Raw genomic sequence first — 27,620 nt, 5'->3', positions numbered from 1 at the left:
TTTCTAATTCTCTATCCCTCTCCCTTCCTCTCTGTAAAAAAATCAATAAAATATATATATTTTTAAAAAGTGTACAAGTCTTTACTGATCTTTGTAAAGATCTGGCTATCCTTGCAAGCCATGCCTCTGCAGCCCAGCCACTGGCACATTAGATCCTTCCATCATTGCAACCATAAAAGACTTGGAGTTGAACTAAATCAACAGATAGGCTGATTGCCTGATTGATTGGCTAGCAGATCAATCACGGATTTTGCAAGGAGTGCTAAGCAGGCCTCATGGAATCACAGATTCCAAATCTGTGATAAAAGGGGCAAAAGGCATCAGGCAAAGTGTGTCCGTGGAGGCTTAGCGATGTGCCTAAAGCCACACAGTTCACTGGCAGAGCCTGGGCTGGGACCCTAGCCCTGGACCCCAGCCTCATTCTTCTTCCCCTGCCATCCCTGGCTGGCCTGATTTTGGGAGGTGCTCTGGCACACCAGGAATAGCTCCCACAAACTGATGAGCAACCCCCCTGTGACAGCTGTGTTACATCTGTCGTTTCTGTGGCTTCTCAGAAAAATGTAAAATGACTTTTTTCTCTAATTCTAAATCTTACCATGTATTTTTTTAACAGCTGTGTTACATCTGTCGTTTCTGTGGCTTCTCAGAAAAATGTAAAATGACTTTTTTCTCTAATTCTAAATCTCACCATGTATTTTTTTAAATTTTTTTATTGATTTCAGAAAAAATGTAAAATGACTTTTTTCTCTAATTCTAAATCTCACCATGTATTTTTTTAAATTTTTTTATTGATTTCAGAAAGGAAGAGAGAGAGAGATAGATAGATAGATAGATAGATAGATAGATAGATAGAATAGATACATATCAATGATGAGAAAGAATCATTGATTGACTACCTCCTGCATGTCCCCTACAAGAGACCAACCCTGCAACCTGGGCATGTGTCCTTGACTGGAATCAAACCTGGGACCAGGTCAATGCTCTATCCACTGAACCAAACCAGCTAGGGCCTCACTATATATTTTAAAGACTAAATGGCTTATCTTCCCTAGAAGGAGAAATGAATGTACCTCCACTGTGTCAGGCACTTACCATCTATCATTTCATTTAAATCCTCTAAGAACTCATTTTCTAGGAGAGGAAGGTGAAGTTGAGAAAGAATAAGCACACAATACAGGTAACACTACTTGCCCAGGAATACAGTAACACAGCTCACCCAAGACCCACAGCCAGTAGGAATGATACTAGGAAAGGAATCGGTTGGTCTGGCTTGAGCCTCCCAAAGATCAGGCTTTCCAATCCTTTTTGCCTTTATTTTCCAGATTTCTCCATGGGCACCTGCTCACCAGGGCTTGATTTGGGCCAGTCAGTGCTGGGCTGGTGGGGAAGGGGCAGTGTGCCTCATGGTTCCCGTGGGAAGCTCAGCAGATGGCACTCTTCTCCCAGCTGTGCCCTCTCATTTTCTCCTCTAGTGGCCTGTCCTCCCTCCCTCTCTACCTCCACTGTTTCCCACTTGCCTAGGCCATGCTTCCCTCCTCCATCTACAGGCATTCTTTAGTGCCTGGGCCCTAACATGATTCCGGCCTCTCTCTTATCCCCATCAAAGGACATCTTAGTTACTCCCCCTGAGTGCCACCTTCTTCAAAGAAGTAATGTAGTTAGCTCATTTTTCCCCCAGAGAAGGAAACAAAGGCCCCACATCTCAGGGCTCAGCCTGCCTGCCTTTTGAGCTATGTTTGCACCCAGAGCTGAGTATCTCTCTAGCTCAGGTTCCCAGAGGCCTGAGGGCAGGACTATGCCTTCACATGCCGGGTGGCATGCATTGTCAGTGCCCTATGAAAAACAAACAGCTGTCACGCAAAGACAGGGAAGCTGCCTGGGGTGAGGAGGCTGTGGTCCTAAGCGTGGTGAAAGACGTAAGTAAGCCTGAGATCTTGACCTCTTCCATTTAGCTCACAAGCTCATAACACAGAGGCCAAGCAGGGATTCCAGGATATTTTTGCACTTCCATGGTCTCTCTGATTTTTTGGGGGAGTAGCAATATAGATATAGAAATACAGAGATAAAATTTCTATTATAGACATAATCTCTATATTAGAGATAATTATAATGGCGAGAGGGCTTGATCTGAGGAGAATACTTGTCTGGATCCTTGGGTGGTGGCAGCACAGTTTTCAGGAACGAGTTGCCAGAAAATCATCTGTGTAGGTGCTCTCTTTGTTACAGCGAAAGATGTGATTGCTCTGGTCCCAGGGACGACAATGACATTGTCACAAGATTCATCAGGAAACTCACCCCCTCTAAATAGGAAGGAGGCCAAGATGCCAAGATCAGGGACTTCTTGACTATGAAATGAATCTACCTACCAATTTATAAATTAGAAGCTAGACTTCTGGATGGTGTAAGGAAACTGCATAGTGTTTTCCTTTCCTATCCCTTTAAAATTTGTCCGAAAGGGAATATACCCTTCCATACGGCAGCTCTTTTTTTAAAACTAACTTTATTGATTTTTAGAGAAAGGAAGGGAGAGGGAGAGAAACATCGATCTGCTGCCTCCCACAGGGTGCCACCCAACCAACTGAGCCACACCAGCCAGGGCTGGCAGCCTCTTATATGACCTAATTCTGGAGAAAAGAATCCCTAGTTATGCTAACAAAGGATTAAAAATCCCTGGGTGCTCATCTTCCAAAATAAATGCTATGAGCTGCTGGCACTTGCAATGCTAAAAAAGAGTGTGTTCCCCTGCTGTTGTCCTGAGTCCTCTAACCTAAGCCAGGTTGTGCAGAGCCTGGAACATGCTAAGAGGACGTCAGAAGAAAGACAATGGGGAGAACATGTGGCAGCCAAAGCCTACTGTCCCTGCAAAGGCTTCCCAGGCTTCTCCCTGGCAGTTAAAACCCTAGTCCCGTGCTGAGAAGCCCTCTAACCCTGCCTCCTACTCCTTCCCCGCCCCCGCCCCCGCCCCCAGCCTTGCTTCTGCCTCCCAGACCTGTCTTCACAATAGCTGATGAGGTAAGTGTCCTGGCCAAAACACAATTCGCCTCCCCCTTTTTCCTGGGCTTGTAATTAAGGGGTGTCTGTAAAGCTCTTGAGCTCCTTGGATAAAAGGACCAGCCTGGCCCCTGTGCTTTTTCTCAGGGTCCCCTGAGCTCCCAAGGAGGTCACTGCAGGTGGAAGCTCACATAGCCAAGTGCAGTGGCTCTGGCCACAGCCCTCAGCCAGGCTCCCAGGTGCCCTTGACCCTCTGCCTCCAGGCCCCATGGTGTCTGCGCATTTTCTCTTTGCTCTTTCCCCAGGATGTGTTGATTTCCTCACCTCGGCTCTCTTTATTTAGCCCCAGAGGTTGGGTAACTATAGTGGGGCAGTGGGCCAGGGCCCTCTTCCTAGCAAAGGGCTCTCTAAAGTCACCCTCAAGCCTGAGCCTGCACCTGGCTGGTCATTCTCTGGGCATTGCTGTTCAAAGTCTCGTGCCCAGAGACCTCTGTCCACACCCAGCTCCCACATGGAGGCAGTGCTGTGCTCTGGCCAGGAGTGCAGGCTCTGGGGTCACCCACCCTGAGCACCTACTAGCTGGTGACTTTGACCTTCACCCCGTGTAAATGAGGTTCAGAATAGTTCCTCTGTTACAGAGATGTTGTGAGGATTAAACAAGATAATTTGTTTGACGTTCCTGGCCTTTGGTAAGTGCAATTGGAGTGGTTGTCTTTTCTAAGAAATGTTGACGACAGCCCTATAGTCACCCGATGGATTCAGATCAGCAAGTCTTCCTTGGAGAGCCAAAACAAACAGCCCTTCCTGCCTCACCCAGTGCCTTTCCTGCCTCCGACTTGTACTTTCTGATGGGCCCAGGGCACAGAATATAAAGTTCCAGAAGAGGTACCTGGAGTTCAACTGATTTACTCTCCAGACAGGAACGTGAGGGTGAAGTTTCGGCTTGACCATCTTAAGCATCACCTCATTTTCCTTTGCCCAATTTCAGGGTGGTGATAGTGTAACGTGGTCACTATTTTCAGTCTTTTCCTTTCTAGAGAAAAGAATCACACTCTGCCACTTTCTAGAAGTGAGCCTGAGTCACAGCAGGCATGGCCTTCATTAATCAGACCTGTGGTGTGTGGGAGAGATCCCAGCAGAGCCTCCCGCTCCCACTGCAGACTTTCATTGCTGCCCTTCCATAGTGGGAGGCCCTGGGCTTCATGAAGGAAATGCAGGTCTCAAGAGGGTTCTCTGATCCTGCCTCGCTCCAGGCAGAAGCTGTGGGGTGGGAAAAGGAAGGGGAAGGGGCCATACATAGGGAGCTTTTTCCTCTTTCCCAAGGTCTTGACTGGCCAAAGATCCCTACATCCCTTTCCACTCTCTCTCCCACACAAAAATGATCAGAAGAAAGAACAAATCAGGCTGGAAATGGCCCCGTATCCTTTCCCTCACCATCTCCTCTGCTTTCTCTGCTCTTGCTTGTGGGAAGGAAGAGAATGAGCACTATAGTGTCCCTTTGCAAAACACCAGCAATCTCTTAGTTCAAAAACTCCATAACCAAGTCTTCATATTATTTGCATATAATGTCTATATTATCGAGAGGTTCCTTCAAATGCTCACACCGAGTTCTCTCACAGTGAAGTAATCATCCTGAAAAGGGCATGCGTTTGCACCTGGCTTCTAGGTCCCTGTGGCTTCTATTTAGGACACAGTACATCCATTCCCAGCTTTATCATTCTGGTTGAGTAACTTAGGTTACCTATTTATCTGGTCTGCAAAATGGGAATAATAATCCCTATCTTATACATGGAGTTGTCATGAGGTTTTAAAAATGAGATAGGAGCCCTGGCCAGGTGGATCCATTGGTTGGAGCATCGTCCTGTACATGAAAAGATTTCAGGTTCAATTCCCAGCCAGGGTGTGTGTGGGAGACAACCAATTGATGTTTCTCTCTCACTTGATGTTTCTTTTTCTCTGTCTCTCTCTCCTTACCTCTCTCTGTAAAATCAATAAAAACATATCCTTGGGTGAGGATAAAAAAATAAATAAAAAGGAGGTGGTAGATGTAAAACCATTTTATAAACTGTAAAGAAGAGGTAAAATTTTCAGATATTATTATTATTTTTATTATAATTATTCAGTGGCCTGGCTGGTAGCTCAGTTGGTTAGAGAGTCATCCCGAAATGCCAAAGTTGAGGGTTCCATTCCCGGTCAGGACACATACAAAAAGCCAATGAATGCATAAATAAGTGGAACAATAAATCAATGTTTCACACACTCTCTCTTCCTCTCTCTCTTCCTCTCTCTTAAATCAGCAAATAAATATTTTTAAAAATTATTCAGTGAGTAATAGTACTCTGGTAGTTGGAAACGAATAAAGCATTTTCCAAAGGTAACTAGAGGAGAATCTGATTTATTGATTTAATGTCAAATGTCATAAAAGACCCTTCTGTGCCCTTCTGCAGTTTTCTTGGGTGCTGATAACGTTAACCCTGTTCTGTCAATAAAACTACCCCAACCTGTAGGAACAATGCCAAGGTCCAGCCCTGGCTGCAGTGTGGTTAATAATCCTGTGGGACGCAGTGGCGGGTGGGAGTAGAGGTGGGGGAAGGACTGGGAAGGTGGTGCTATTTTAGAACTCTGGAACATTAGTGCAAGAAGGAGTTTAGGCATCAATGCCGACCTCTCCATTTTACAGATGAGGAAACTGAGGTTCAGAGAGGTGTGTGACTTGCTCAAGACTCCCAGCAGGCTTCAGTTAGCAGTTTAGGTTGACCCAATGAAGGTCAGTCTACAGCACTGTGGCTGGAGGGCCTGCTCAGTCACAATGCCAGAGTCCTGGGCTCTGGGGAGACAGCAGTGTTGGATCAGGAGATGAATTGCCTCTCACCCCAGACGTCCAGTCTCAGTCTGAAGAGATAAAGAGGTTCTCAGCCTCCCTGGGGAGGAAAAGGCAAACACACTTGGTTAACAAGAGCCCTTGAGGAAATGATGAGAGTGTTGAAGAACAGTGCACACACCTTTCTGTGTGTCTTGCCTTGAACCCACTGCCTGGACTCAGGTGGTTTTAAAAGGCTGAGCTGCTAAAGCCTTGCATGGTCTCTTAGGGCTTTATGAGAGCCCTGCTCAGGTGCAGAAACACTGGAGTCATGTCTTCCAGGCAGAGCCATGTGGGCCCATAGACAGAAGAGTCTCAGAAAGATCAGACTTATTTCTGACAAGGTAGCAAAAACACATCCCAGTACTTTCAAAGTTCATGAGCCTCATGGGGAATTGGGTAGGGATTGGGAGAGGGGAAACACCAATTACTTTGGAGGGAAGCTGTAGCCAGAATAAATGGTCCAGGAGGGAGGAAATTTGTTCTAAAGACCACCAGATTTAATTCAGCAAGTATTTATTAGTAGTGTATGGTATGCCCAGCCCCAAGCTGGGCACTTGGGGTGGGGTGGGGGGTCACAGAATGCTTTCAAAAAGCTTGGTGGGATATAAGGCTCTTACACATGAGTCAAAAGAGTTAAAAAGCAACCCTGGTCGGTTTGGCTCAGTGGATAGAGCGTTGGCCCACAGAGTCAGCCTGTGGACTGAAGGGTCCTGGGTTCGATTCCCATCAAGGATATGTACCTCGGTTGCAGGGGCGCGTGCAGGACCCAACCAATCAATGTGTCTTTATCATATTGATGTTCCTCTCTCTCTGTCTCTCCCCCTCCCTTCCACTCTCTCTAAAAATCATTGGAAAAATATCTTCGGGTGAGGACAACAACAACAAAGAGTTAAAAAGCAGAAGCTGTGTTTAAGGCCAAAGAGAAAAGGAGAAAAAACAGATTCATATAGTCCTGAAGAGCTTCATGAAGAAGGGGAAGCTTTACATTAGCCTATACTCTTTCATTAATCGGTGAACTGGGGAAGGAGCATTTTAGGATGGAGAACAGCCTGAGCAGAGGTAGATGAGCACAGGAACTCACCATTTCCAACCCCCCTGTACAGGGGTTATGAGCTAGAATATTAAAAAGTAGGTGTCTCTGCCCTCAAGGATTAAGTATTGTCCATGGAATCCACCTGGGTCCCTAGAAGATGTGGCAAAGACACTTTCCGTCTCCTGGAAGAGAGAGGGTTACACATTACTATTAAACTGGGACTAGTTTTAGGATGATTCCTTGAGTAAAGGGGTAACAAAACAATTTAGTCCTAAAGAAGATGCGAGAATCTGAGCCCAGTCAGCCTTGCATAACATAGTCCTGTGAAGCACAGTGGTCACCATCTCAGGGTCTCAATTTAGACTTGGCTTTGAATCCTATCTTTGAGGCCTTTAGTAACTCTGTGCCATTGTCATTCACTTCTTTAAGCTTCAGTCTCCTCATCGTATATAATAAAACCCTAATATGCAAATCGACTGAACAGTGGAACGACCGGTTGCTATGACGCACACTGACCACCAGGGGGCAGACGCTCAACGCAGGAGCCAGAAGCCGGGCTCACGTCTGGCAAGTGCAGTGGCGGTGGTGGGAGCCTCTCCTGCCTCTGCTGTAGGTGGATGGTAAGGAGCAAGGGATCCTGGACTGAGAGAGCCCTGGACTGGGAGAGGGATGTCTGACTGCTGATTTAGGCCAGCAGGTGGACATCCCCGAGGGGTCCTGGACTGTGAGAGGGCGCAGGCCCGGGCTAAGGGACTCACTCTCCCCCACCCCACCAGTGCACAATTCTTGTGCACCGGGCCACTAGTCTGTAAATGAAAAGGATAATGATACTTAACTCACAGGGTTGCTGTAAGGACTAAATGAGGTTGGGATAAGCCCATGGCTGGCACCCAGAGCCCATGACAGCCATTGTTACAGTTTGTGTTCCAGTTTATGGCCCAGACCTGGTGTTGCAGCTGACTCTCTTGTCTGATTGTTTCCTAGCTCTGGAAAACTCTCAAGAGTCATTTCTTCCCTTAGGTGACCTTTGGAGACTTCTCAGTGAGGGAAGAGAGGGGGAAGTGTGGTTGTGGGTGTGGGAGATGAGGCTGTTCCAGGGCCAATGGGAGACTGGATGCCCTAAGAGCATTTATAGCTGCCTGGGCATCCTGCAAAAAGCCCAGGAGATGATTAGGAGAAATAGGTTCTGGAATGGGCTCTATCCTACCTTACTAGGAACTTCATTTTCCTAGACCAAAGTTTCCTCATCTATAAAGTGAAGACATTAAATTAGACCAGTGATTCCCACTTTGTGGGAGTGGGAGAGGGTCCTCAGTTACAGCATGGGGGCCTTGCATCCTGATGCACACCCAACACTGCCTACACCCAAACAAATAATTCATCTCACAGGTAGGTGCTGAGCTAGTTTTCAAACACACACAGATGCTGCTGTGATTTTTAAAATATTAAAGGATTATTTAATGCATAGTAGCTTTTTATCAGCATGCAATTTTTCCTTCACAGATACTGAAAGTATAATTACAATTCCTTGGAGGAATCCAGAGGTGTTTTTGAAGTGTTGTAAGCTTGAAAAGTTTGGTAACTACTGAATCACATAAACGACATACTCAACCTTTCCTGGACCCTGGCTCCTCATTCCAGACTGACAAACAAGCACCTCTTCCCTTCTAACCTTAATCCCGTTGAACAAGTAGCAGCAGCTAGAATAGGTTCTCCTGTAGCAGTGCAGACAAAATGGAAGGAAGAGGGACAGGTAAGAAAGAGTAGTGTTACTTAAGGAGAGGAGGACAACTTTTATAAGAAAATCTTGGAAATTCTCAGGGTTTGGAGGTCTTTTCTAAAGAATGACCCGTCACTTCCCTGTATTTGTCATTGTTTCCCACTGTACACATGTTTCCAACACATGGGAAGTGGGAGGAGCTGGAATGTCCTCCAAGTTCCCCTGACACCCTATTCCCACCTTTATCCTCTAGAAAAAATCTTTGTTTTTTTAACTTTTGAGGAGATCTGATAGAATTCAATGAAGAATCTGATAGCCCAGCTGGTATGGCTCAGTGGTTGAGCGTGGACCATGCAGCAAGAAGTCACCAGTTCAATTCCTGGTCAGGGCACATGCCCGGGTTGCGGGCTTGATCCCCAGTAGGGGGTGTGCAGGAAGCAGCCAATCCATGTTGATGTTTCTCTCTCATGGAGGTTTCATCTCTCTCTCCCTCTCCCTTCCTCTCTCTCACTAAAATCAACAACAAAAAAATATATTTTAAAAAAAGAATCTGATAAAGATTATGAACCCTGTTCCAGAAGAAATGCAGCCACACCTACACATACATATATAATTTTACACACAATTTCATTGGTTTGTCCACCCCTGAATTTGCCACGGACTTCCTTGGGGATTGATGGACCCCAGGTTAAGAAATCCTGCTTTTGTGTTGGTTGCTTTCAACAAGTTTAAATTTATCTTCTCTTGGTTTTCCATAGATGTAAGCTCTAAAATTCCCATACGACTTTTAATGGGACCTCTAGTGTCCCCTTATCCAACTGCTGGGCTCAATTCTAGACTGGCTTTCTAAGACCCTATAGGCTTCTTAGATTTTGGGACACTGAATGGGAAAAGGCTGCATGCTCTAAGAGGGAGCAACACAAAGGTGGACTGCTTCAAGGCTAGGTTCTTTGGGTAGCTGGTGTGAGGTGAAAGGAACCAAGAGAGAGGCTTAGGAACAGAGTCCACTGGAGAGTGAAGAGTCCCTCCTGACAGTACTATTTTTGTAAGTTTCCATCCTAAGAACTGTGGGCCTGCAGACCTGTAGTCCTTAAAATGGAAAGCTGCTCTCATCTCTGGGAAGGATCTCCCAGCTCCACCTATCCTCCCACCTACCCACTGGGGCAGCTCTCCTTTTACCTTCAGATCCTGTGTGAGGACACCTTTTCCTAGAGCTCATCTTCTTGCTGAGGCAGCCCGCTCAGCCTGCTCAATGCTGCGAGTCCCTGAGTGATTGAACCCAAATCAGGGAGGTTTTTCCCATGCACACAAGGCATAGTTCTGAATCTAAAAGCTCAGTGGTTATTTACCAATTTGAGTCCAAGCTCAGTTGTCCCAAGAGCATCTATCCTTACACTTAGTTTGCACCCAATATGTGCCCTGAGATGAATGAGTGTAGCAGGTCTGGAGGGGCTCAGGGGAAAGAACACCAACAGCTCCGCAGTGACAGTCCAGGCTGCCAGGCTTGGCCAGAGAGGCCACAGTTTGTATCAGGCAAGGGAGGTAAATTCCCCAAATACCAGGATGTTGGGCAATATTTCAAAGAATGAAATTCATTGCTATTACAGCCCTTCCTCTACCCCCGTCCTGAACTCTATGTTTCATCCTTTTCCTCTACAACAGTGGTTCTCAACCTTCTGGCCCTTTAAATACAGTTTCTCATGTTGTGACTCAACCATAAAATTATTTTCGTTGCTACTTCATAACTGTAATGTTGCTACTGTTATGAATCATAATGTAAATATCTGATATGCAGGATGGTCTTAGGCGACCCCTGTGAAAGGGTCGTTCGACCGCCAAAGGGGTTGCGACTCATAGGTTGAGAACCGCTGCTCTACAATGTACTACGCAAATGATTCATTGTTCTCTATCATTTTACCTTGCTGGGCTCAATTCTAGACTGGCTTTCTAAGACCCTAAAATTATAGTTGTCTAGATATTTTTACAGGTTGTATAAGAGTATGAGCAGTTCAAAGGAGGATTGAAGGGGAGGCCATACATATTCAAATTCTTCTATCTAATTATTCTTTTCTTTTCTTTATTTTTTATTTTTTGGTGATTTTAATGCCATTATTTTTTTTTATTTACTTAAATTAAATTTATTGGGGTTACATTGGCTACTAACTTATTGTCTGATTTTTGAAATTGCCTTATCCAAGAAATATTTTTGGAACTCTAATTAGGTTAGGATACTAGGATTTGGGGGACATGGGGGAGCATAAATATGTACTAGGATATAGAACAATATATGAATAAATATGATTTGAATTATGCTTTCAATAACTTGCTGTATAGTGGAGGAAATAAGATGTATAAGTAAACCACAATAAAATATCATATACTGGTAGTTTCACTTATATGTGGACTCTAAAGAACAAAATAAACAAACAAAATTGAAGCAGATTGCCCTAGCCAGTTTCTCAGTGGTTAGAGCATCGGCCTGTGGACTGAAGGGTCCCAGGTTTGATTCCAGTCAAGGGCACATACCTTGGTTGCAGGTTCCCCAGCCTGGTTGGGCTGCATTCGGGAGGTAACCAATCAATGTGTCTCTCTCATATTGATGTTTCTCTCTGTCTCTCCCTCTCCCTCCCACTCTCTCTAAAAATCAATGGAAAAATATCCTTGGGTGAGGATTAACAAAACAAAATTGAAGCAGATTCATAGACAAAAAGAACAGATTGATAGTTGCCAGAGGGAAGTTGGGGGGCTGGGTGAAAAGGTGAAAAGATTAAGAAGTACATATTGATAGTTACAAAATAGTCACAGGGATGTAAAATACAGCATATGGAATATAGTCAAAATATTCTAATAACTATGTATGGTGCCAGGTGGGTACTGAAAATATTGGGGGTCACTTTGTAAAGTATATGATTATCTAAATACTATGCTGTATACCTGAATAATACAAAATAATATTGAATATGAACTCTAATTAAAAAATAAAATTGAAAAAAGAAAAGTAAAAAAACCTCAAAATATATATATGGATATATATATGTATACACAATATATGGACATATATATATATACATATATGTATACACAACACACAATCACTAACTTGATAAATATCGAGAGAAATTCTGAGGGAAGCTGGAAGCTGGTACATTTGGAGACAGGATGAGTTTGTCCTCAAGACAGAACATTTGCAGTTCTAGGCAATGTTTGGGACTCCCTGGTCCTGGTAAGCATTAACCTGAAGTCACTAATATTTCTGGGCCTGTCCTTTTTTGTTGTTGTTGTTAATCCTCACCCAAGGATATTTTTCCATTGATTTTTAGGGAGAGTGAAAGAGGGAGAGAAAGACAGAGAGAAACATTGATATGAGAGAAACACATTGATTGGCTGTCTCCTGCATGAGCCCTGATCAGGATCCGGACTGGGGAAGAGCCTGCAACCAAGGTACATACCCTTGACTGGAATTGAACCCGGGACCCTTTGGTCTGCAGGCCAACGCTCTATCCACTGAGCCAAACCGGCTAAGGCAAGGACCTGTTCTTAATGTCCATGGTGTGAAGAGGCCTTCCTAATGATCAGCTACATGCCTCCGTGGTAACGGAGGAAGAACTGGGTTAGCAAGAAGGCAGTGAGAGTAAGAGGTAATACACAGCAGTATTTGGGCCCTGGACTCCTGGTCTCCTTTCTTAATTCTGTCACCCCAGAACTAAGAAAAACCTTGGACAATCCCTTCTCCTTTCTGCTGCAGGGCCTGTTAACTATGGCATCCCTGAATACTGATTGAGTACTTACACCTATGTCTGCCTCCTACCTGCAAGGCAAGGATGTACTAAATGCTGCAGGGGTTGTGGGGAAGGATGAGACAGGTGCCTGCCTTCAAAGAGTTTCATTCTACTGAAACAGAAAAGGTGAAACTCAGGAAAAATATGACACATGATTAAGATATGAACAATGGGGTCAGACTGTCTAACTCAAATACTGACATTGGGCAATATTGAACCTGTCTGCATCTTGGTTGCTTTATCTGTATAGTAGGATTAATAACAACCTTACCTTATAGGAATACTACTATTAAGGCATCAGATAGCTTAGGTAAGTTTTTAGTACAGTACTGGCACATAGCAAGGACTCCAAATTGTTTACTTATCATCATCATTATCATCATCATTATTTAGTTAAATATTAACATCAGACCTGAAAAGGAACATATGACAATAGGGATTTTTTCAGGCCATCCCCTTAGAGCAGTGGTTCTCAACCTTGGCTGCACATTAGAATCCCCTGGGAATCTTTTTAAAATCCTGATTTCTGGGCCTCATCCTCTGGAAATTCTGTTTCTTTGTTACTAATGTTGTGCCCCCACCCCATAACAAAGAAACAGAATTCTAATGTGCAGCCAAGGTTGAGAACCACTGCCTAAGAGTTTAAGCTTCTTGATAGATGATCTGTCCCCAATGCCCCCACCCCTGTGCCTTGTAATCAAACAGATACTCGAATATTTTTGGGAACTATAATTAAGCACATTTCTTATTTCCAAATAAATGGAATAAGTAATTAGGAAACTTAGGACAGTGAGGCTGGTGGTGTGAGCTGGACAGTCAGGGAAGGCTTCATGGAGAAGTGTGGAGAGCGGCTACAGTGCTTGGACAGGTTCAAGCCTGGGACTAATGAGCTATAGTTGTAAGCTTGACCTTATGGTCCAAACCTGTGGTCTCACGTGGCTCTGAGTGATATGAGCTTCGGGAGGTGCAGCAAGTAAACAAAGCTTGGTCAGGTGCATGTAATTGAGTAGATAACCCATGAGAACATTGTAAACATCTTGACCACGCCCTTACTTTGTCTCGTGGAATCTAGCTATAAAATAAAGACTAGGCTTGCAGGCTGTGGCACTGTCTCTCTAATCAGAGGGCAGCATCCCACCTAGCCCCAGCTTTATTCTCTTGTCTGTCTTTTCTAATCTTTCACCGTCCCCCCACTCCCTCACCCCCCCCACCCCCCTTGCCTCAGGTTCACCCATGGCTGTGCTGGTGCAGCACAGAGAAGGTAAGATTAAGTGGACCTGATAGATTTGGGTAGGATTTGGATGCATAAGACAAAGCAAGGAGGACTCTGATCATAAAAGCCTAGAATGGGCTGGGGGTTCAAGAGAAGTGGAGGCAACTTGCTGGGCACAGCCATAGAATGCCACAGGCACACTAAAGATGGCACCACTGTGCCCAGAGCATGGGCTCTGAGTGTGGGCCAGGCCTGGAGGTGGAGCCAGAATCACCTGGGGCAGATTTCTGGAGCCCATCAGGTGCTCAAGAGACCCTTGCCAAAATCCCAGTTGGCCAGGTCAAGTCCTTCCACACCCTGGGCCAAACAGGAGGCCTCGGGTGTAAGGATTCGCCACAGGGACAGGCCAATCACTAAGGCAGGGAACTGCAGTCCAAAGATCAAGGCTGAGCATGTCAGAGGCCTGCATGATCCCTCCACAGCTTTCTTTGATCCTCAGGCTGCACTGATATGCTGTTCTGGGTGGAGAAGTGACCATGGGTCCCCAAGCCTCTGATAGACTCTGTGTCATGACAGTCTCCATAAAGGAAAGTAGTGTCTGGAATTCTTTTCCTTTTTGCATGTTCTCTGAGAATCTCTCTGCAAAGTCTCCCTTCCCCTCCCAGTGGGTAAGAGCATGTCTTTATTTTCCTCTCCATCTCCTCATAACGTCATGTACAGTAAGTGTTCAGCCCACAATGGGTGCTCTTCCTGTCGTAGTGCAGAATGACCAGCATAACATTAATAATAGCATTTCCTCATTTTACAGACAAGGAAAGAAAAAACATAACCACAATATTGTTCTATAATATATGCCAGTCCCTATCCTAATACACACTTTGCATGTATTAACTTATTTAATCCTCACAATAATCCTTTAAGGTAGATACCATTATTCAGGAACTTGCCCAAGTTCACACAATGAGCAAGCAGGTCACACAACTAGTAATGTGGGATTTGAACCTAGGTAGTCTGGCTCCATTGGCCATTGTGTGATGTTATCTGGATGGAAGTAGCATAGGTCTGATTAGGGGGAAAGTGGGTACACAATCCAGGAATCCTGTCTTCTAGGACTGTCTACGCAATGAACCTACTCAAGACTTCACCGACTGGCGAGGTGATGAAAACAAGACTCTTCAGTCCCTGCTGTCCCTAAGGCCCTACCTCAGTTCCTCCAAGATAACTCAGGTAACTCCAAGATAGCAGAGTGACATTTTACTAAACAGCCCCAGGCTCCTTCCTCAGGAGACAGGATGCAGTGGGGACCACCTGTCTGCAAGGCCATTTTAAAAAACATAGCAAAAACCTGAAAATAGAGTTTTTGAGAGAAAGTGATTTTCTAGTCATAATTATAGCCAGAGTGGGCCACTGCTTTCTAGAAGCAGGAAAACTGCTTCTAAATAGAGCCTGCAAAATGCAAATCCCCAAGGAGCACAGCCTCCACCCCATTGGGTCCCTCACTCAAAGACTAGGCTCAAGCTCCCTTCTGAGAGGCCCCAACTCAGCAGCACACCCCGCTGGCCAGACCCAAGTGTGTGAGGGAGGAAGATGCTCAGCTTTATGCCTAATGTTCTGGAGGGTAAAGAGCTGCTTAATAAATATGTGCAAGGATCAAGGGTATATTTGAAAACATTTAAAAATGCCTTCAACTGTTGAGTGAGGATGGGGTTAAGCTCTGGGGATCTGAGTGGGGTGGAGAAGGAGAGGCAAAATACAGAAGGGCTTGTGGGGGAGGACTGCTGAGTGCTATTTCTATTTCTAACCCAATGCCAGGCACTTGAGTATTGTTCTCCACCTAGCAATTTGAAGGCTGCAGTGGGTATGCATACAACAGAACAGGATGCTTCCTGGACAAAAGTTCTGAAAGAAAACCAAAACGGAAGACTGGCCCCCTCGCCCCCACTTGACAGTCTCTAATGACCCTCAGGGACTGTTCCGGACACGCATGGGCATCTGCGAATTTACTCACCTGGAGTTGCCTCTACCTCCTGAGCCCTGGGTCAGAAATGGGAAGTGCAAAGCCTCTCCGTGTGTTTGTGTGTGCATGTTATTTTTAATGATTATGATTCACAATCCTTTTTCTTGTTCCTCACGATTTTCAGTTAAGGGGGGAAACAAAGCCTCTCCGTGTGTTTGTGTGTGCATGTTATTTTAATGATTATGATTCACAATCCTTTTTCTTGCTCCTCAGGATTTTCAGTTAAGGGGGGAAATGGTGAAAACACACACACTCACACACACACACCAAGCAAAACACAAAGGTTTCTCAGAAATTTTACCTGAAACTCTGGGATGGCTGGAATTAGGTATGCAGATTTCTGCAACATCCCTTACGGGGCTGAACTTATTGTGCACCCTTTAAAATAAGAGGAGATTTTTCACTATTTTAAAATTATACCAGAAAAGCATGCAGATAAGAAGATAGCTAGATTGTGAGGAAGCCCAAAATATTTGGTAAGAATGCCCAAGTTTGGGAAAGTTTAGCTGAAATAACAATTTATGGGAAGAATATTAGCTGGGAATTGGCTGTAGAATTACCCATAGATTGAAGGGCTTTGGGGGGTAAGGGGAAGAATGAAGTTTGTACTCAGGATATGGAAAAGGATTCAGTAAAGCTAGGAGTCCTATGTGCTCAGAGTTTAATGTCCTAACCAGCCCCACAGTGTCTAAGGCATGACCAGTAAGTAGAACCAAGAGATTCCATTCAGCAAAAGCAGACAGAAAAAGAAATCCCTTTTCTGTGTTTGTCCTGGTTGAAAACCAAACACGGTAGTCATCTGAAGAAATTCCAGTGTTGGGAGTGTTGAGGCCAAGAAGGGAGGGTAAAAATGCAGGCAGCTCTGACCACGGGGGAAATCACCCCAGAGGCTCCTCAATGCCATTGTCCAACACTGTGCTCTGGAATGCTCACAGGTGTCCTTGCATCTCCCCTGATTCCAGCACACAGGACACTCTTTACTCTCCCGAATGTCATCTAGCAAGACCCGACCCTGTCTGGAACTGAGCATCCGGAACCACTTGTGTGCATCACATGCAATTTCCAGCTGTTGTGGGAAAGCAATGAATGAAGAGAAAGTACTAGACCCTGACAAGGCTTAGCATCTAGGGGAGGAGGGGGAGAAGTAGGGAGAAGATCCTAAAGGTCAAATGCAATGTCTCCCATTGTTCATGTACCTTTTCAAAAAGAGACAATTCCATTTGATCCACTAATACAGTGGTTCTCAACCTTCCTAATGCCGCGACCCTTTAATACAGTTCCTCATGTTGTGGTGACCCCCAATTTCATTGTTACAAATTGAACATAATTAAAGCATAGTGATTAATCACAAAAACAATATGTAATATATATGTGTTTTCCGATGGTCTTAGGTGACCCCTGTGAAAGGGTTGTTCGACCCCCAAAGAGGTCGGTTGCGACCCACAGGTTGAGAACCGCTGCACTAATATCTTTAGAAAACTTTGACCTTCTGCAAAAAAGAAGGAAACTAAAATTATAGCCTTGCCTGTAGCTTGGATGCTTTATAAACACGGCACCACAGTGAGGCAATCTAGATAGAGTGCCAAACCAAAGCAGAGCTAAGAGTGGGAATTTTATACCATTAACACAAAAGGTTAGGGGGCCAGGTTGAATTTGGACAAAATCACATAGGATCTTGAGTCCAGAGCATTTTCTAACAGTGAATTTCAATAAGAAGTTTTGGGAAATACCTCAGTCTTGTATTGGACTTTTTTTTTGAAGTCCTGTGAAAACAGAATCAGTTCCCCTGCTCTAATAATTTTTCTCACATCCCCTCCTGGACTATCCTACCTACACCAGTGCTCTACTCCTCTGTTAGAAAAAAATTAACCGTGTCATTTAAACACTTTAAAGGCTGTCCTACTATCTACTAAATCAAGTGCACATTCCTTTGCTTAGTTATTTAAAAAGCCTACATAATTTAGCCCCACCCCACATATGCACCAGTGCTCTCCCACACATACCCTTTCATTTAGTCAGGCTGGCCCTCTCACTGTCCCCAGATAGCTTACTCACTCCTGCCTTTGCATTTTAATATCAGTATTCTTCATCCTAAACCTGGAATCTAAATTTACTCTTCCTCTTTAACAATCCCCAAAATGCCCTACCTTTGGAATTTTTTTTAACTATTTCAATTTTCCCCTTTCCCATCTCCAAGTAATTATCAAGTCATAGATAGATAGACAAATAGAAAGAGGTAGATATTGTATATATAGAGATATAGCCTCCCCAACTATACTGTAAGCTACCACCATGTATATGAATTTTATGTTACAGTGTCCCATATAAATTGTGCTCAATAAATAATTAGTGATTAATTGCAGTCCTTCTTCTATGAGTTAAAGGCTAAACACACACACAAAATTAGTCTCATTCCCATGTGGGATTTCAAAACAACATGACTTGTAAGCATACTTGGTTCCTTTAAGTTTGGTAACACAGGGGAAAAAATGGAGAGAATGGCTGTGCCTAAGATAGTAAGGGAATGGATTCAAGATAGAATAAAATGCTTCCTCATTACTGACAATTTGAATGCTTATCTGAAAATTGGGCACCTCCAGGATGTTGCACTCTTCCTGGCATTCAAATACAGTTCACCAAAATATTAAATTATTTTGCCTTTAGGACTTTTCTTCTCATTCTCCTTTTCTTTGAGGGAGTGGGTGTAAATATGAGAAAGAGGTTGGAAAAGACCATATACTTCTTAAAATGGAGCATAGCAGACAATAGACCAAAGAAAAAGAGAGCAAAGAAATAATAGCCAGAAATAATTGATTTTTGACAAGCATGCCAAGACAATTCAATGGGGAAAGGGAGTCTTTTCAACATATGGTGCTGGAAAAAACAGATATTCCCACCCACAAAATAATGAAATTGGACCTATACCTTACACCATATACAAAAATTAACTCAGAATGATTCAAAGACCTAAACTTAAGAGCAAAAACTCTTAGAAGAAAACAAAGAAAAATCTTCATGACATTGGATTTGACAATGATTTCTAGAATATGACACCAAAAGCACAGACAACACCAGAAAAAATAGGTAATTTGGACTTCAAAATTAAAAACTTTTGTGCATCAAAGGACACTGTAAGAGAGTGAAAAGACAATCCACAGAATGCAAGAAAATATATGCAAATCATATATCTGATAAGGGATTAATATTCAGAACATAAAAAGAATTCCTATAACTTAAACAAAAACAAAAAGCACCCAAAAATCCCAATTCAAAAATGGATAACCAACTTGAATAGACATTTCTCCAAAAAAGATATGGTCAATAAGCACATTAAAAGATACTCAACATTATTAGTCATTAAGGAAATGCAAATGAAAACTACAATGACATACCACTTCTTGCCCATTAGGATGACTATTGTAAAAAAGGAAGAAAGCAAAGTGTTGGCGAGGATATAGAGAAATTGGAAACCTCCTTAGAATTGGAAGCTGGGCCCTGGCTGGGTGGCTCTGTTGATTGGAGCATTGTCCTGTGCATCAAAAGGTTGCAGGTTTGATTCCTGGTCAGGATGCAACCAATTGTTTTCTCTCTCTCTCTCTCTCTCTCTCTCTCTCGAGTTTCCTCAAAAAGTTAAAAATGGAACTCCCATTTGACCCAGTGATCCCACTTCTAGAAATATATCCCAAGAAAACAGAAACACCAATCAGAACGGATATATGCATCCCTATGTTCATAGCAGCACAATTTACAATAGCTAAGATTTGGAAACAGCCTAAGTGCCCATCAGCAGATGAGTGGATTAAAAAACAGTGGTACATCTACACAATGGAATACTATGCTGCTATAAAAAAGAAGGAACTTTTAACATTTGCAACAACATGGATGGAACTGGAGAGCGTTATGCTAAGCGAAATAAGCCAGTCGGAGAAAGATAAATATCACACGATCTCACTCATATGTGGGATATAATGATCAACATAATTTGATGAACAAGAATAGATCCAGAGACAAATGGTAGCGGGGGGAGAGGGGGTTAGAGAGCAACCAAAGAAGGTGTATGCATGCATATTAGCATAACCAATGGACACAGACACTAGGGCGGTGGGGGCTTGCCTGGGGTGGGAATGGCTAGGCGAGGGGTCAATTGGGGGAAAAGGAGACATATGTAAAACTTTAGATAATAAGAAAAATTAAAATTAAAAAAGGAAAAATTATTCAGCCTTAAAAAGGAGGGAAATTCTGATACATGCTGCAACGTGGATGAAACTTGAATACATTATACTAACTGAAATAAGCCACACACAAAACATCAAATTCTACTTATATGAGGTGCCTACAATAGGCAAATTCATAGACAGAAAGTAGAATGTTGGTTGCCAGGAGCTGGGGGATATTGAAATGGGGGGTTATTCTTTAATGGATATGGAATTTCTGTTTGGGATGACAAAAAACATTCTGGAAATAGCGGTAGTAGTATGATTGTATAACATTATTAATGTACCTAATTATACCACTGAATTATATACTTAAACATGGTTAAAATGTAAATTTTGTGATACAGATATTTTACCACAATAATTTAAAAAAAAGGAAATAGAATCTGAATCCAATCACGAGGAAATAATCAGATGAATCCAAATTGTGGGTCGTTCTCCAAAACAACTGATCTGCAGTCTTCACAAACGTCAAGATGAGGAAAGAACAAAAGTGGCGATTAGGGTACTATTATAGAGTAAAAGAGATTTAAGAGACAGGACACCCAAATACAGTGACTAATCTTTGATTTTATTTCAATTTTTAAAAAGGAGAAGAGTCTAGAGAGCATTGTTTTGTAGATAATTGGGAAAAGTGAATATGAACTGTATATCAATGTTCAATTTCTTCCAAGGTAGGAAATTACCACTCTGAGAAGATATATGTTGAAGTTTTTAGATATATGTAGACATTATACCTAATGTCTACAAATGACTTTCAAATAGGTTGGATAGGGTGGGAATGTATAATACAGAAAGATACAGTAAATAAATATAGCAATATTGATGAATGTAGGTGAAGAGTTTAAAGACATTGTACTAGTCTTTCTGTTCTTCTGTATTGGAAAATAAAAAGCTAGAGGAGAAAAATGGAATCGTCATTTTGGTTCCCAAGTGATCAGGGGAACACTGACTTCCTGTGACCTCTGTGAGCAAAATGTTGATCTGTTTGCCACCTTGGGACATCCTGTTTTACTGAACTCACACTCCAGGGTTGCCAGAAGGAGCTGAGAGCTGATTACTTGGAGGTGATTTGGGTGAGGCATATTGTCTATGCCACTTCAGGATCTACTGTGTTGTGTTCTTGTGTGTGTCAAAGTTTTAAGCCCCCCAAGGTTAGGGTCATGTCTCACTTTTCTTATAATCCTCCCTCCCCCAACATCCTAATCCCATGCTTTATACAGAGCTAAATACATAGTAAGTGTCCAGTAAATATTTTTCCATTACTGACTATCCCATCAGTATAGAAAGGCATGTATAGAAGTCTAAGAGGTCAAGGATGGGATCAAAAGGTTTATCTCCAACTAAGGTATTAAAATGCTCCGGGGTAGGGCCTTGCAGAAGGAATGTCAAGTGTGGGCTTTGACACAATCTAATTCTCTATGGCAACCAGGTGTTACTGACTTAGGTGGTGACTAGTACTGAGGGGTGGAGTAAAAGAAATACAGCTTTGGCAAAAGCTTATGAATACCTAAGCACAGAATGTTCCCAGCTTGGCCCTATGGTACAACTGCTCTCACAACCCTGTGAATTCTTCCCAAGGAAGCAAGGTCAAACAATGGTCTGTGGACCTCAAAAAAGAGAGCACCCATTTTGGCTCCTTGAGCAGGGTCACTATGCTTTGAGGGATCTGCACCACTTGGGATTCAGGGAGAACAACACCAGCCTTTACCAGAAGATGGAGGTGTGAACACTCTCCAGCACAGCTTTAGAAGGAAGGTGCTGCCCACGTGCTTAGCAAGTTGCAGAACACGTAGGCCTGCAGCATTCCACCTCCAGCTGAGACACCAGTGTGCTGCTGTGTTGCAGCTTGTTAAGGGAGTGTAGACTTGTCCTTCTTGTCTTGAGCAATTTTTCAAGAGGCTGGAAGAATTAATGGGCAAATTTGTTCTGTCTCAGACAGGCCTTCCAGGATGCAGGTCCTCAGCTCCATTGTTATATACAATGTGTTATTTCCTATTAAATCACTAGCATTGACGCTTAGTTTTAAATTCAATTTACTATTTTATTACATACCTTCTTGTACTGGTCTCAGATTATTTCATTTAAGTTCCAAATTCCCCCAGAAAGTTGCAAGCTTCTTAGGGAACCATGCTCTCTGCTGCTTTGCCACCTCTGTTTCCTCCCACATCCTGTACTGTACACAATCACTATAAGGGATGTGTAAATAATCTACTGTATATCCATATTATGTAATACTATGTAGCAGTTAAAAGAACGAGGCGGAGCTACATATTCAGATATGGAAAGATTTCCAATTCATATGATGGTGTCAAAAAACAAAACAATAGCCCTAGCCGGTTTGGCTCGGTGGATAGAGCATCAGCCTGCAGACTGAAGGTCCCAGGTTCGATTCTGGTCAAGGGCATGTACCTGGGTTGTGGGCACATCCCCAGTGGGAGATGTGCAGGAGGCAGCTGATCTATGTTTCCCTCTCATCGATGTGTCTAACTCTCTATCTCTCTCCCTTCCTCTCTGTAAAAAATCAATAAAATATATTTTTAAAAAACAACAACAAAAAAACAAACAAAACAATAATCAGGCACAGTATGAAACCCTTTATGTAGAAGGGACTAGTAGAAGAAACAAGGGCTTGATCTATATATCTGTATATTTCTTTCTTCATACATACCCCTAGTCACAGACATCGTTATAACTAGTATAATAGGACTCAGTAATTTCCTGTATTTTTCTTTTCAAAAGGAATTGTTAATATTAGACAAATAATATGTGTAAGGCAGTTAGCATAGGACTTGCCAAAATAAGTCACACTTACATAGTACTTATATGGGGCAGGAGTTGTTCTCAGTGCTTTACAGAAATTAATTCATGTCACCCTCATAACAGTACTATAGGAAACTGAGGCGCTTCCAACTGAAGTAATTGGCCTTTGGTTAGACAGTACAGCCAGGAAGTGGGAGACCCAGGATTCAAGCCCAAGCAATCTAACTCCAGTGCCTGTATTCTTTTTTTATTTTTTGTGGAATTTATTGGGGTCACATTGGTTCAGAAAACTATACAGGTTTCGAGTGTACAATTCAACAAAACATCATCTGCACACTGCATAGTGCTCCCATCACCCCAAGCAGTCTCTTTCCATCCCCCATTCTCTCCCCGTTTGCCCACCTTCACCTACCCCACAGTGCCTGTATAGTTAACCCCTATGCTGATGTTGTTCAATAAATGTGACCCTTTCCCTACCACTCTCCTCCCTTCTCTGTGTTTCTACATATTTCATATACCTCAATGATGGCACTCAGAAAATTGTGTAAGAATTCACTAAAAAGACAAAAAAAATCAGTTCCTCACCCCAACCTATTGCTTCATCTATGGATTTGAGGGTCTGAGGTACCTATAAGGAGATACTGATGCCTATTGGAAACTGTGTGTGGGTTGTCACTTTGAGATTATGACCATTTTGCGTACTGATGCCTATTGGAAACTGTGTGTGGGTTGTCACTGGTTATGACCAGTTTGCTGCGACTTTCTTTAATCATGTAATATACATCGATTACCCAAGTGCCTCCTGAGGATGGTTTTAGCCCCAACTGTGGATCATCATATCAAGTAGAAACTCGGCCTAATGGACAAGGCTGAGGATGGTTCAGATGTAATGAATCCTATGTGATCGAAGATGGGGGTAGATCTGGTAACTTTCTGAGGATTTTTGGTAGGTGTAAGGTTTCTAGGACTCTGATTCTTGGCTCCTCAAAGAGCCAAGAGCATTAAGATTGATGCTGCCCTGAAAGCAAATTCAGAGGCTTTGCCCCAGGCCCAGGTCTCTAATGCTGTGTTGGAGACTGCACCACATTTAGTGCTGTTCTTGATTAAATCAGCATGCCTCAAATTTGCCAGAACTATTGTCACAGCAATATGTATCCCCAGTTCACACATGGAATGTTTGCTCTCTGGCAGCCAAACGCACTTGGAACTGGCAGTGATGATCTCATAAAGCAGGAAAGCTGAGCAGTTGGTCAGATGATTAACATATTATTGAGATGGAGGAGCTGAGCATCACTAATGAAAACATCTGGGCATTGCAGAATAAGGAATTTCCCCAACTTGGGGCAACCTAGGAGCCATTAAATCCAACCTCCTTATCTTACAAATGTGGAAACAGAAGCTTTATTTTTGTTGTTGTTAATCTTCATCCAAAGATATTTTTTTCCATTGATTTTTAGGGAGTGGAAGGGAAGGGGAGAGACAAAGAGAGAAACACCGATGTGAGAGAGACACATCAATTGGTTGCCTCCCACATGCACTGGGAATCGAGCCTGAAACCCAACCCACTAGGGTGAAACTGACGCTTTAAAACAGGGTAAATATTAGGGTTTTGGCCTGAGAAAAACTAAAGTGTAGTTCTTCTAATACAACATAAGCTGGATGAACAGCACTGTGGCTGCTGAGACCTTTTCAAAGGCTTCAAGACCTTCATTAATGATCTCAAGGACTTGGTCACTTTTATTTCTCTTCCCCATATAACAGTATTTTTTAAATTATTATTCTTTAAAATATATTTTTATTGATTTCAGAGAGGGAGAGAGAAATAGAAACATCAATGATGAGAGAGAATCATTGATTGGCTGCCTCCTGCACGCCCCCCAACTAGGGATTGAGCCTGCAACCGGGCATGTGCTCTTAACCAGAATCTAAGCCGGGACCCTTCAGTCCGCAAACTGACGCTCTATCCACTGAGCCAAACCAGCTAGGGCTAACAGTATTTTTTTTTTAAATGTCCAGTTTGTATTGTGTTTACTCGTATGTGAATGGAGAGTCATACTGCCCCAGCCCTTTATGGCTCCAATGCTGCAGATTTCTCCCCACTTCAGTACCAGATGGAGGGCTGTAGGTTGGAGATGGGGGTAAGAGATGATCTTCACAAACTATTGCATACCATGTCTAAGGATCTTAAGGTTTGGGTCCTTGAGGTGGTTTTTAGGCTTTTCTCTTATGTAATTATGTTCACTAGGTAGAATTATTTGACAAATTGCTTGTAACTATTTTTAAATAATAAAAGCCATACATTGCCTTACTGATGTCTCATCAAAACAGAAACCCTGTCTTCCATGTGTATAATGCTCTCTGGTTTTCAAAGCTACCACTTATACTTTCTTCAATAGTCCCACCCCTTCACTGATAAGGGGTTGTTCCGGGGACTTGGGATGCGTCTATTCTGTGGCGGCAGGTAAGTTAGGATCTGGGAGGTTGTAGTCCTTCTCAAGCACCCTGAGCACCTGAAAGTAACTGCACTGAGTTGCTCCCTGACTCACTTTCTCTTTCTCTAGATTTATATTTATGGCTGATCTGTAGGTGAGTTCCAATTGGTGAGACCTTGAAAGAACAGAATGCCTTGTTTTTTCTCTCCAGAGTTCACCATTTGAACCATTTAAAATCTTACATTTGCAACAGCATGGATAAACCCAAAAGGGTGGCAAAGGGTCAGGAGGATGGAAGGAGGAATGTGCCTCAAGCTAGAATGCTCCTCGTGAAAGTCAGGAAAGAATTCCAGATCACTAGCTTTGCTTAGATCCCTGTGCTAAAGAAACAAGTTCTAAGGGAAATCTTTTCTAACATTGCCCTAGTCTGGTCCCCAAAAATGTCTTTGATGTGTTCAAAGAGAAAACTACAGGTTCAACATGAAGTCACTTGTACTAAAGCCCATGACACTGAACCTGGATTTACTACCTGACTTAATTGCAGTTTTAACCTTCTCCAGGAATGTAATCTTATTAATCTGGAATTTTCTGGTCAGTACCAAGGAGGTCATTTGTCATACGGGCCCTCTCCACCCTACCCCTCAAGAAATTGAGGCAATTGGCCTGATGAGACATGTCCTTTCCCATAAAGGAAAGTAATGAAACAATCTTTCTTTTCTTTTGTTAATAACTTTCTTTTTAAATTTTTATTTTTCAATTACAGTTTATATTCAATATTATTTTTCATTAATAATGCAAGATAATCATAGACAATCATATACTTTACAAAGTGTTCCCCTCCCACCTGCCCCAATATTTCCAGTACCCACCTGGCAACATACATAGTTATTACAATATTTTTGACTATATTCCCTATGCTGTACTTTACATCCCCGTGTCCATTTTGTGACTACCAATTTGTACTTCTTAATCTCTTCACCTTTTTCACCCAGTCCCTCAAACCCCCTTCCCTCTGGCAACCATCAGTCTATGATGTCTATGAATCTCTTTCAATTTTGTTTGTTCATTTCTTTCATTTTTTAGATTCCATATGTAAGTGAAATCATATGGTATCTGGCTTTCTCTGACTAACTTATTTCACTTAGCATAATACTCTTTAGGTCCATCCATGCTGTCACAAATGGTAAGATTTCATTCTTTTTTTATGGCCAAGTAACATTCCATTGTATATATGTACCACAGCTTTTTTATCTACTCTTCTATTGGGCACGTGGGTTGCTTCCATATCTTGCCTATTGTAAACAATGCTGCAATGAACATAGGTGTGAACCCATTCTTTTGAATTAGTACTATCTATCTATATATATATATATAATCACTGGGTTGTTAGGGGCAGAAACAGAATAGTAAGACTAGCTATAGTTAGAAGAAATTGTTTTATTCTGATTATTTATTTTTAAATCTTTATTGTTGAAAGTATTACATACTATACTTTCCCCCATTGACCTCTCCCAGTCTGTTTCCGCCCCCACGCCAGGCCTTCACCACCCTATTGTCTGTGTCCATGGGATATGCATATATGCATACAAATTCATTGGTTGACCTCTTCCCATTCCCCCACCCTTCCCTTTATTCTGATTAAAGGAAGCATATTCTGATCTGGCTGGAAGTTGTGCTCTGGAACCTGGGAGTTAACTTTGGAATGTGGTCCATTCTCCTTATCCTAGAACTGTCTATTATGGAGAGACTAACAACCTTGTCCCAGCCCACAGCGCATGTAATCTGTAACCATTCTACCAATTTTTATTTCCTTTGCATACCCATTTTTATTCCTTTTGCTTACATTCCCATATAATCTTTGTCCTTCTACCCAATATAAGCAGCTGGCTTATGGGGGTTGCAGAGTAGATTTCTGTAGATGACCTGCTGCTCTCCTATATACCGACATTATTGGAATAAACTCTCATATATGATTCAACTCTGTCTCTGCTTAATCGACTCAAGTAGTGACTGGCAGCCAGAACTCATTGGTTGTCCAGTTTCAGGGTCACAAGACAGTACCATTTAAAAATTTTTGAGGACCCTCCACACTACCCTCCACAGTGGCTGCACTAATCCACATTCCCACCAACAGTGCACCAAGGCTCCCCCTTCTCCACATTCTCACCAACACTTGCTGTTTGTGGATTTACTGATGATAGGCATTCTGACAGATGTGAGGCGATATATTGACGTGTCCTTAATCTGTATTCCTTTGACCATAACTTTCTTGTCCCCACCCAGCTTCTGCCTATGAAAACCTTCCATATTGTATGCTCAGCTCTACTTGCTGGACAGCATGCTACCATGAATCACTCAATAAAGCCAATTAGATCTTCAAATTTCCTCGACTGAATTTTTGTTCTTCAACAGAAAACAATGTGGCTCTAGGGTAGAATTTAGCTGACCACCACATTCTACAACATAGACCTGGCGTAGGCCTCATCCAGAGACCATGGCAGGATTAAAGTGCTCAGCCAGCCAGCCAGCCTAGGACGCGAATCCCAGTTAAACCACTTACAATAGCTGTTTCATCCAGCAAATTGGCTTTTCTTC

At 42.8% G+C, this 27,620-nt stretch overlaps 1 protein-coding gene and 1 long non-coding RNA gene across 5 annotated transcripts in view; one reads left to right on the top strand and one right to left on the bottom strand.

Moving 5' to 3' along the window:
- Window positions 1-27,620, bottom strand: part of NINJ2 (ninjurin 2) — a 150,969-nt gene that overhangs the window by 40,489 nt on the left and 82,860 nt on the right. The window contains exon 1 of one of the 3 annotated variants that reach the window (XM_014539460.1): window positions 27,586-27,604. The exons of the other annotated variants lie outside the window; for them this stretch is intronic. The gene's annotated coding sequence lies outside the window, so the exon portion shown is untranslated. Of the gene's footprint in view, window positions 1-27,585; window positions 27,605-27,620 lie in introns of those variants that run through there. 3 annotated transcript variants of the gene reach the window in all.
- On the top strand, window positions 13,609-16,912 carry LOC106726041. Of its 2 annotated transcripts, none has more exons than XR_001362052.1 (3): window positions 13,609-13,647; window positions 14,710-14,826; window positions 16,579-16,912. It is a non-coding gene; the product is annotated as an uncharacterized LOC106726041 (long non-coding RNA). The 2 variants fall into 2 exon arrangements; XR_001362053.1 differs by having other exon boundaries at window positions 16,552-16,912.

Source organism: Myotis brandtii, unplaced genomic scaffold, assembly GCF_000412655.1.
Source record: "Myotis brandtii unplaced genomic scaffold, ASM41265v1 scaffold216, whole genome shotgun sequence".
In the NCBI taxonomy this organism is placed as follows: domain Eukaryota; kingdom Metazoa; phylum Chordata; class Mammalia; order Chiroptera; family Vespertilionidae; genus Myotis; species Myotis brandtii.
The sequence above is the reverse complement of the archived record's forward strand: the minus strand, read 5'-3'. Positions and strand labels throughout refer to the sequence as shown.